Below are 12,101 nucleotides of genomic sequence, written 5' to 3'. Positions count from 1 at the left end.
AAAGTCAAGTGTTATATTAACATTTCCCACATATGACAAAATCCAGAGGCAAGTAGATTTTCTTATGGGAGATTTATGTACATGAGCAAGAATCACACAGAATAAATTGTCATAAATGTGTTGTGACTTGCACCCCCTGAGGTATACACTCCCTGGGCATAAAAGGATGAAATGCACACTAAGCTGTTGCCTGAGCATTGTATTCTCCCTCAGAAAGCTTGTAATAAAGTTGTAGAAACAAAATATAGATAAAGCAATGGTACATAAACAAATTAAAGACAACACAAGGGCAGCTAGGTGGCACAGTGGATAGAGCACTGGCCCTGGAGTCAGGAGTACCTGAGTTCAAATCAGACCTCAGACACTTAATAATTACCTAGCTGTGTGGCCTTGGGCAAGCCATTTAACCCCATTTGCCTAGCAAAAACCTAAAAAAAAAATTCTAACAAATATATGGAGCCATTAGTCCAACTACCCTGGAAAGCATTTTGGCACTATATCCCCCAAAAGACATTGAACTTTGATTCCCTAGTTCCTTTACTAGAAATATACTCTAAAGAACTTAAGGGGGAAAATACCAACATTGCAAAAATATATGCAGTTGTGGTAGAAAATAATTGGAAGCAAAATGGATACCCATGATTGACAGTGGCTGAACAAATTATGATACATGTATGTAATTAAAAATTATAACACCAGAAGAAATGATATAAGGCATAGATTCAGAGAAACTTGGGAAGACTTGTATGAGCTGATCTAGAATGAAATGAGCAGAACCAGGAGAACAAATTAAACAAGGGCTAAAACATTATTTAAAAATCCCATCAATTTTGAAAGATATGAATCCCTGATCATTGTCATATATATCTTAAAATTCTTTAACATTTTTAAAGTTTTTTTTGCAAGGCAAATGGGGTTAAGTGGCTTGCCCAAGGCCACACAGCTAGGTAATTATTAAGTGTCTGGGACCAGATTTGAACCCAGGTACTCCTGACTCCAAGGCCGGTGCTTTATCCACTATGCCACCTAGCTGCCCCCTTCTTTAGCATTTTTATTTAAAGTTTTGAGTTCCAAGTTCTGTTCTTCTCTCCTTCCCTACCTTTCCCTCTTCCTGAGATGGTAAACAATCAGATATAAGTTAGATATGTGTAATTATGAAAAACATTTCCATATTAGTCATCTTGTACAAGAAGACTTGAAAGTGAAAAATAGCATGCTTCAGTCTGTATTCAATCAATATCACTTCTTTCTCTGGAGGCAGATAGTATGCTTCATCATTAGTCCTTTGGGATTGTATTGCTGAGAATAGCCAAGTCGTTCACAGTTCTTCACTGAACAGTCATATGTACAAAGTTCTCCTGATTCTATTCACTTCACTATATATCAATTCATATCAATCTTTCCAGATTTTTCTGAAATCATTCTTGTTTGTCATTTCTTACAGCAATTGTCTTATATTATTAATGTGTTGCTAGGGCAAAGGGATGGAATACGGCATCAGTTCTTTCTCCCTAAGGAGTTCCTTTCAAGTAGATCTAAATTTAGGGGGAATCTGGTCACCTGAGACAGATTTCTTAACCTTGGGTCTATACACTTTATTTTAAAGTATTTTGATAACTTTCATTATACTTAATGTACTTTTCTATACATTTAATTTTATGCAATTAATGAAATTTAAAGTGAGATGACATAGCTAGACTACAAAAGATGTCCATGATATGAAAAAGATTAAAAATCTCTAGCCTAGAAAAAGAATTAGACTCCTTTTCTCATACTCTTTGACTCATCATGACTCTTACCCTGCTTTAATTATTTAAAGCTTAAGTTTTGACTCATGTTTAAAGTTTTCCCAAAGGGAAATAGAAAAGTACTCATTGTACTATATAAATCAGATTGGGACAGGAATTTATTTCCTATACACAAAAGGAATGTTAAAGGAAACACAAGACTTATGGTATGCATTGACAAAACTCAAACAATCAATAATATTGATGATATATTAATATTTGCATATGAATACATGTATAAGATAATTACTATTATAATCTCTCAGGAGACTAATACTTAATGGTATTACCTTAGTAGACTACATTTCACCTTAGTTCTATACTATACTGTCCAAACATCTCCTGGTCTTTATTTCTTGCTAATTAGAAGCAGCTAGGTGGCACAATGGATAAAGTGTTGGTTCTGGAATCTAGATGACCTGTGTTCAAATCTCACCCCACTTATTTATTAAATAACTGGATTATTAACTGGGACTTAAACTTTGCTTGCCTTAGTTTCCTCAGTTGAATTGTGAAATGGGGATGATTGGCACCTATCTCCCAGGACTGTTGTGAGGATCACATGAGATAATTCTAAATGCTTATGGCAGTGCCTGGTACCTAACAGGCACTATATACATGTTATTGTTATCATCATCATCATCATCATCATTTTCATTAATCCAGGCAAGGGATTGGCCCATCCTACTGCTAGGGATCATTTTTTTAGGGTTTTGCAAAGCAAATGGGGTTAAGTGGCTTGCCCAAGGCCACACAGCTAGGTAATTATTAAGTGTCTGAGACCGGATTTGAACCCAGGTACTCCTGACTCCAGGGCCGGTGCTTTATCCACTGCACCACCTAGCCACCCCTGGATCATTTTCTTTCATGAACAAACTCCCCCTACTACCAGTTAGCTCTAACAAATGAACCTGGGACCTCTTGAACTCACAAGATTCCCATCCCATTTTAAGTATGATGTTTGGTCAAAGAGAAAGCAAAGCAGAATCAACTCCAAACCCAGACTCTCCTAGGCAGAAAATTGACTTGAACTGCTGCAAGCTTATGCTTGTTTGGTAACTTGAGTTGGGGGAGGGCAAGTTGCTCTCCTCCCCCTTGGAAATTTAATAAAAATGGAAAAATAAGTACCACCACAAGAGTTGAAGAAAGACAGAATGAGTTAGAAGCTTTCTCCTCTTTTTAACTGACAAAGTAATCCCCTTGTCCTGCTACTGTCAAGGGGTAAAGATAGAACCCCAGAATCACCTGGAGTTTATTTCTTCACACTAATCTCTTTTGTTGTCATTTTGATTTTTGGTGTGCTAGCATTCATGGGCTTGTCCTTAAAAATTATTAAAAATTGTCCTTAAAAACTTCCAGCAATGAATGACAAAAACAATTAGAAGGTTATTTCTTCACACGTAATATGGGATAGCCTCATTGGAAATGCAGTGACCTATCATGATGCTAGACAATCAATGAAGAAAAATGCTTCCCATCTCTTGACAGACAGATGATAGACTAGAGGTGAAGAATGAGACGTGTTTTTGTTTACAGCCATGTATGTGAACTTGCTTTTGCTTTTCTGTAACAAAAGTTTTGACTTTTAAAAAATATTAGTAGGGGAGAATATGAATGGGGATAGGGGAAACCTAGTGATAGTGATGCCCAAAAAAGAAAAGAAAAGAGTTTGCATGAAGCATTTTAAAATTACACAGGAAAGAATGGAAGGAAGTTCAGAATCAAACAGATGAAGAAGATAGCTTTGAAACTAACATTAAATTTATACTGTTCTTAAAAAATAAGTTACATAATTGAGATTTATGTTTTCATATATAGTCTTTTTCTTACTTGAATATGAATTGTTAATGTTTGTTGATATTTGTCAAGATCAAAATTAAAAATAACTAAGGGGGGGGAAGCTAGGTGGCACAGTGGATAGAGCACTGGCCTTCAAGTCAAGAGGACCTGAGTTCAAATTTTACCTCAGACACTGAATAATTATCTAGCTGTGTGACCTTGGACAAATCACTTAACTCCACTGCTTTGCAAAAACCCCCTCAAAAATAATAAAATCTATGAAACCTAGATTAAAGCTGTCTTTTATGTCTAGCATTGGGAAATTACTGAAAAAGAAAAGTTAGGAGAGTTATATTTTCATTAACATTGCTAATTGCTATTTATTTAAATCTCATTTAGTCACTTCTTTAGGAAAGTAAAATGGAATTCTTACATATTAATAAAGATGGTGGCAGACTAGGACCTGGGTGTATACATTATTCTCAAATTCTTCTCAACTTTCATTTTAGAGTGAAAATTTCATGTGAAAGGAGAAATTATGCTAGTATATATGGTATATATTTAAGTATAGAAGAGTACAAAACAAGGGAATAATCAATGTGGGATGAGATTGATCAGAAATCCATTGATCAGTGGTGGTTGTTGTCTTTTTTTGAAAAGGACCAAAATGACATTACTATGTTGAAATTAAAGTATAATGTGTCCAACTGTGGCTGAGCAGATCAATACAAGATTGAAAGTTTCTACCTCAGGTTGGGCACAAATAATCCACATGAATATTTTGAATATCTCATGTTTCTTTTGGACTACTGTAATTCTGCTTTGCAAATAGAGCATAAGTACCTTATTTAATACAGACATACCATGCTGGATGATTGTTTGTCAGCCTCCCATGTTACACAATTGACTCCAAAGTTCTTCAGAGAAATCTCGAGATTGTCTTTGTATCACTTCTGACCTTCAAAGGTGCATTTGTATGAATTCTCCCTAAAATAGTCTTTTAGGCAAATGTTTATTTGGCATTTGAAAATTGTGGACAATTCATTAGAGTTATCTTCTATGAAGTAGAGTATGAATGTTTGGCCATTAAACTATGAAAGGACCTCAGTGTCTAGTACCTTATCTTGCCAGTTCATCTTCAGAATATTCCTAAAACAATTCAAAATGGAAATGATTAAATTTCCTGGAATGGTGCTGGCAAACTATCCAAGTTACACAGGTATACTACAAGGAGGTCAGCACAATGACTCCATAGACCTTCATTTTGGGAGGAAGTCTAACAGCTCTTCTCCCCTACAATTTTACAATTTCCTTTGTCGCTTCTCAAACACTGAGCTAGCCCTGACAATGCATATGTCAACCTTATCATCTATCTATCTATCTATCTATCTATCTATCTATCTATCTATACACGTATATATCCCTGCAAAGTATATGGTCTAAGTAAGTGAACTTATATACAACATTCAGTATTTCTCCATTTTCTGTAACTAATAGCTCTACATATGGATGTTTCAGTGGTGACTGTTTTCTTGATATTAATTGCTAAGCCAAAATTAGTAAAGTGGTAGATCCATACTTTGTTACATCTCAGCCCCAGAGGCTACACTGAGTGAACAGTCATCTGTGAACAATAACAATAGCAACAAAATCATGCATCAACTCTCCCTCCACTTTAGTCTTGACTTGTAACCTTTTCAAGTTAAATAATTTAATGTATAGTAGCTGATATTGATGCCATTCTCTGCCTCTCTGAAGGCACTTGACAACATTACTGAAAATACCATGCTAAAAAGCATGGGAGCACACAGCCTTGTTTTACTCCATTGGTCACTAGAAATGAGAGTATCATCCAAGAATCCAGAACCTATGTAAGCATGCCACATGGAACTGGTTTACATTACTGATGAACTTCTCCAGACAACCATGGGAAGAACTTTGAATTTGGAATCTGGAGACTGAGGTCTGACACTTAGGGGACCATGGGCAAGTCATTTATTCTCTCTCTGAGCTTCAGTTTCATTTTAACAACAAGCCCCTAAGATTGTTATGAGGGAAATGCTCTATAAAGTGTTCTACAAATAGAAATTTATTATCTAATCTTCATTTTATAAGTGGAGAATCTGTGTGTCAAGTGACTTGTGTAAGATTCACACAGATGGTTAATTCTAGACATTATGGAAATAAATGCTTAGCTAGAGGGGGGGTCTATAAGTGAAAGTGATCCATAAGTGAAAAGATATGAAAAATACTATAGATGAAAGTAGAAAATTCTTTGGGAACTAAATTAAGGACAACTTTTTTTTTTGTTTGAAGAGATAATTTCCAAATCCATAACAAATCCTGAACCTGGCAGGTGTTTATTACTGACCAAGTGGAAGACACTAATCTATGATTTTTTTGTGACATTTGAAGTGATCTTATTTTGTTTGGCATAACAGGTTTTCAGAATTTCTCCCTGACTTGCTGCCAAAGTTAGAAGAATAAAAGAATTCTATAGCTGAATTGTTTGTATGCTACCCTCTGGATGACATGTACTGTCTACCCAAATGTGTATCAGACAGATTTCTTATAATTTCTTACCTATTTATAAGACTCTGCATATGCATGGTTTGTGCTTTCACAAGATGATCTCATTATTTAAAAGAAAATTCTGATCAAATCCAGCAAATGCATAGGATTCCAGAAATCCTAGCATGGCATTTAAGACTCATCACATTCTATATCTAACTGACCTTTCCTGTCATCTCATTCTAGCTTGCTTCACTTGCAATGACTCATTATTTCCTGATTATGTCATGAGCTTCCCTACTTGAGTGCCTGTACTAGAGTTATTCCCTCTCTGTAATATTGCTACCTCTGTTTCTGTCTGTTGAAATTCTGCCCAACCTTCCAGTTCACTTCCTCCATGAAGTTGTCCTTGATCTTCCATGCTGGAAGTAAGGTTTCCCAACTCTGAACTTTTCTTTTTTCTGATAGTACTTTCTATCTCTCATGTAATTATTTCATATTATTTTTTTACTATGTTTATTTGTATATAAGCTTTTTTCTTTCACTAGGTCATAAGCTTCTTATCTTATATCTTTTTCTTTCTTTCTTTTTTTTGTGGGGGGGTGATTTTTTTTTGTTGTTTTTTTATTGAAGATATTGAGTTTTACAATTTTCTCCCAATCTTGCTTCCCTCCCCCCCACCCCACCCCACAGATAGCACTCCGTCAGTCTTTACTTTGTTTCCATGTTGTACCTTGATCCAAATTGGGTGTGATGAGAGAGAAATCATATCCTTAAAGAGAACAGAATTCTCAGAGGTAACCAGATCAGACAATAAGATATGTTTTTTTTCCAAATTAAAGGGAATAGTCCTTGTACTTTGTTCAAACTCCACAGCTCCTTATCTGGATACAGATGGTACTCTCCTTTGCAGACAGCCCAAAATTGTTCCCAATTGTTGCACTGATGGAATGAGCAAGTCCTTCAAGATTGAACATCACTCCCATGTTGCTGTTAGGGTGTACAGTGTTTTTCTGGTTCTGTTCATCTCACTTAGCATCAGTTCATGCAAATCCCTCCAGGTTTCCCTGAAATCCCGTCCCTCCTGGTTTCTAATAGAACATTAGTGTTCCATGACATACATATACCACAGTTTGCTAAGCCATTTCCCAATTGAGGGACATTTACTGGATTTCCAATTCTTTGCCACCACAAACAGGGCTGCTATAAATATTTTTGTACAAGTAATGTTTTTACCTTTTTTCCTCATCTCTTCAGGGTATAGAGCCAGTAGTGGTATTGCTGGGTCAAAGGGTATGCAAATTTTTGTTGCCCTTTGGGCATAGTTCAAATAGCTCTCTAGAAGGGTTGGATGAGTTCACAGCTCCACCAACAGTGTAATAGTGTCCCAGATTTCCCACATCCCTTCCAATAATGATCATTATCCTTCCTGGTCATACGGGCCAATCTGAGAGGTGTGAGGTGGTACTTCAGAGAAGCTTTAATTTGAATTTCTCTAATAATTAATGATTTGGAGCATTTTTTCATATGGCTATGGATTGCTTTGATCTCCTCATCTGTAAATTGCCTTTGCATATCCTTTGCCCATTTGTCAATTGGGCAATGGCTTTTTGTTTTAAAAATATGACTCAGTTCTCTGTATATTTTAGAAATGAGTCCTTTGTCAGAATCATTAATTGTAAAGATTGTTTCCCAATTTACTACTTTTCTTTTGATCTTGATTACATTGGTTTTACCTGTGCAAAAGCTTTTTAATTTAATGTAATCGAAATCATCTAATTGGTTTTTAGTGATGTTCTCCAACTCTTCCTTAGTCATAAACTGTTCCCCTTTCCATAAATCTGACAGGTAGACTAGTCCTTGATCTTCTAATTTGCTTATAGCATTTTTTTATGTCTATGTCCTGTAACCATTTGGATCTTATCTTGGTAAAGGGTGTTAGGTGTTGGTCTAATCTAAGTTTCTTCCATACTAACTTCCAATTATCCCAGCAGTTTTTATTGAAGAGAGAGTTTTATCCCAGTGGACGGACTCTTTGGGTTTATCAAACAGCAGATTACTATACTCCTCTCCTGCTTTTACACCTAGTCTATTCCACTGGTCCACCACTCTATTTCTTAGCCAATACCAAACAGTTTTGATGATTGATGCTTTATAATATAATTTTAGATTGGGTAGTGCTAAGCCACCTTCGTTTTCATTTTTTTTTTCATTAAGCTCCTGGCAATTCTTGACTTTTTATTTCTCCATATGAATTTACTTACAATTTTTTCTAACTCATTAAAGTAATTTTTTGGAATTTTGATTGGTAGGGCACTAAACAGATAGTTTAGTTTTGGTAGAATTGTCATTTTTATTATATTAGCTCTCCTTATCCATGAGCAGTTGATATTTGCCCAGTTATTTAAATCTGATTTAATTTGTGTGAGAAGTGTTTTATAATTGTTTTCAAAAAGATTCTGAGTCTGTCTTGGCAAATAGACTCCCAAATATTTTACACTGTCTGAGGTTACTTTGAATGGGATTTCTCTTTCTAGCTCTTCCTGCTGTTTCTTGCTAGACATATATAGAAAAGTTGAGGATTTATGGGGGTTTATTTTATAACCTGCAACTTTGCTAAAATTGCTAATTGTTTCCAGTAGTTTTTTAGATGATTTCTTGGGATTCTCTAGGTAGACCATCATGTCATCTGTGAAGAGTGAGAGTTTTGTCTCTTCCTTCCCAATTCTAATTCCTTCAATTTCTTTTTCTTCTCTAATTGCTGATGCTAACATTTCTAATACAATATTGAATAGTAGTGGTGATAATGGGCACCCTTGTTTGACCCCTGATCTTATTGGGAATGTCTCTAGCCTCTCCCCATTGAATATAATGCTTGTTGATGGTTTCAGATAGATACTGCTAATTATTTTAAGGAATAGTCCATTTATTCCTACACTCTCTAGTGTTTTTAATAGGAATGGATGCTGTATTTTGTCAAAAGCTTTTTCAGCATCCATTAATATGATCATATGATTTTTGATAGGTTTGTTATTGATATAATTGAGTATACTAACAGTTTTCCTAATATTGAACCAACCCTGCATTCCTGGAATAAATCCTACTTGATCATAATGTATTATCCTAGTGATGACTTGTAGTCGTTTTGCTAAGATTTTATTTAGGATTTTTGCATCTATATTCATCAGGGAAATAGGTCTATAATTTTCTTTCTCTGTTTTAACTCTTCCTGGTTTAGGTAACAGTACCATATTGGTTTCCTAGAAAGAGTTAGGCAGAGTTCCATCTTTCCCTATTTTTCCAAAGAGTTTATATAGGATTGGAACCAATTGTTCCTTAAATGTTTGGTAGAATTCACTTGTGAATCCATCAGGCCCTGGAGATTTTTTTTAGGTAGTTCAATAATGGCTTGTTGAATTTCTTTTTCTGAGATAGGGTTGTTTAGGTATTTAATATCTTCTTCATTTAACCTGGGCAACTTATATTTTTGTAAATATTCATCCATTTCACTTAGATTATCAAATTTATTGGCATAGAGTTGGGCAAAATAATTTTGAATTATTACTTTAATTTCCTCCTCATTGGTGGTGAGTTCACCTTTTTCATTTATAATACTAGCAATTTAGTTTTCTTCTTTTTTTAATCAAATTGACCAGAGGTTTATCAATTTTATTGGTTTTTTCATAATACCAACTTTTGGTTTTATTTATTAATTCAATAGTTTTTTTTGCTTTCGATTTTATTAATTTCTCCTTTAATTTTTAAAATTTCTAATTTGGTATTTGATTGGGGATTTTTGATTTGTTCTTTCTCTAATTTTTTTAGTTGCATGTTTAGTTCATTGATTTCCTCTTTCTCCAATTTATTCATATAAGCATTTAGAGCTATAATATATCCCCTGAGAATTGCTTTGAATGAATCCCATAGGTTTTGGTATGTTGTTTCATTATTATCATTATCTAGGATAAAATGGTTAATTCTTTCTATAATTTGTTTTTTGGCCCACTCAGTTTTTAAAATGAGGTTATTCAGTTTCCAATTTTCTCTGGGTCTATATCTCCTTGGCCCAGTATTGTATATGACTTTTATTGCATTGTGATCTGAGAAAGATGTATTCACTATTTCTGTCTTTCTTCAGTTGATCATTAGGTTTTTATGTCCTAGTACATGGTCAATTTTTGTATAAGTTCCATGTACTGCAGAGAAAAAGGTATATTCCTTTCTATCCCCATTCAGTTTCCTCCATAAGTCTACCATATCTAATTTTTCTAACAATCTATTTACCTCCCTAATTTCTTTCTTGTTTGTTTTATGATTTGATTTATCTAGATCTGATAGTGGGAGGTTGAGGTCTCCTACTAGTAGAGTTTTGCTGTCTATGTCTTCCTGTAATTCTTTCAGCTTCTCCGCTAAGAATTTGGGTGCTGTCCCACTGGGTGCATATACATTCAATATTGAAATGACTTTATTGTCTGTGGTCCCTTTTAGGAGGATAAAGTTTCCTTCCTTATCTCTTTTAACACTATCTATTTTTGCTGCTGCTTTGTCTGAGATAAGGATTGCTACCCCTGCTTTTTTTTACTTCAGCTGAAGCAAAACATATTTTGCTCCAACCTTTTACCTTTCTTATCTTATATCATCTTCATTTTTGCATCCTTGAATCACGGTGTTATGGACATGGTGGGCACATAATGTTTGTGAAATATATAAATGGATGGAAAAGAATGGAAAGAAAAGAAAATCAAGCATCTGCCAATTTTTCCTGTACAATGACTTCACTTTCTATCTGCTGCTGCTTAACTCCAAGTACTCATAATGGCTACCCATAGGGGACTGCTCCTTCCATAACCTATTCCAGCTCACATCTGCCCAGGGTGCAATTTGTTGTGGTAAAATAAGTGAACACAGAACTGACAGGTTTAAGCTCATAGTTTTGATTAAAGGAAAAGAAATTCGACTTGATTCCACCTGCAAAAAAGGGATATCTCATGTGGGAGGAAAGAGAGAAAATTTGCTGGTAAATGTTGGATTTTATATATATAAAATGAGAAATGCAAAGCAAGGGAGTGATCAATGTGAGGTGAGATTTATAAAATGGAAAACAGCTGCACTTATGGGAATTATTTTAGATATGAAGTTTTGATTAGTTAAAATTTTTTATTCATAGTAGTAAATATATTTATATAGCATTTTAGGTTTTTACAAAGTTCTTCACTTATAGTAATACTGTCAGATAATGTAGGTATTGTCATTTCATTTAACAAATGAGCAAATTGAGACTACTTGAAGTTAAATGACTTGTTCCTGGTCACATGAATAACATATCAGAACTAGAACCCTCAGTACTTTTCCCCAGATGTCTCTCTATTCATTCCACAAATAGCCTCCAAATGAAAAGGCATGATAGTACTATGCTAGGAATTTAGAGGGATAAAATGATGAACAAAAGAGGGTCCCTGCCTTCAAGTAGCTTACCATCTTATTGAGTATATGAAATATATCTTGGGGCTCCCATACTTGTGGAACTTAATGTTCTACAGACACTAAACTCACCTTTCATCCTACATGCTTAGAATTCACTTCTTCCTTACCTACTACCTTTTAGAATCCCTGTTTTCCTATAGATACAAAGGAAGCATCACTTTCCAAGTAGGGCCTTTCTTCTTTTTAAACAATTTTTTAAATTTAGGGCAACAGGGCTAAGTGACTTGCCCAAGGTCACATAGCTAGGCAATAATTAAGTTTCTGAGGCTGGATTTGAACTCAGATCCACCTGACTCCAGGACCAGTGCTCTATCCACTGTGCCACCTAGCTGCCCCTAGAGCCTTTCTTAATCCCTGCTGCTTCTAATGCTCCATCTTCCAAAATTACCCATTATCTGTTATGTATGCATTTTGCATATATTTATACTCATACCATTGATTCCCACATTGGAATATAAGCTCCTTGAGGGCAGGTATTACTCCACTTTTGCAAAGTACTCAGTAAGTGCTTAGTAAATAATTGTTGACTGATGGATTCTA

At 35.0% G+C, this 12,101-nt stretch overlaps 1 protein-coding gene across 2 annotated transcripts in view; it reads left to right on the top strand.

Annotated features, from left to right (window-relative positions):
• Window positions 1-12,101, top strand: part of MOCOS (molybdenum cofactor sulfurase) — a 113,807-nt gene that overhangs the window by 82,446 nt on the left and 19,260 nt on the right. The window lies entirely within an intron of this gene.

This window comes from Macrotis lagotis, chromosome X, assembly GCF_037893015.1.
Source record: "Macrotis lagotis isolate mMagLag1 chromosome X, bilby.v1.9.chrom.fasta, whole genome shotgun sequence".
Lineage (NCBI taxonomy): Eukaryota > Metazoa > Chordata > Mammalia > Peramelemorphia > Peramelidae > Macrotis > Macrotis lagotis.
Note: the sequence above shows the minus strand (reverse complement) of the source record. Positions and strands in the feature narration are given on the sequence as shown.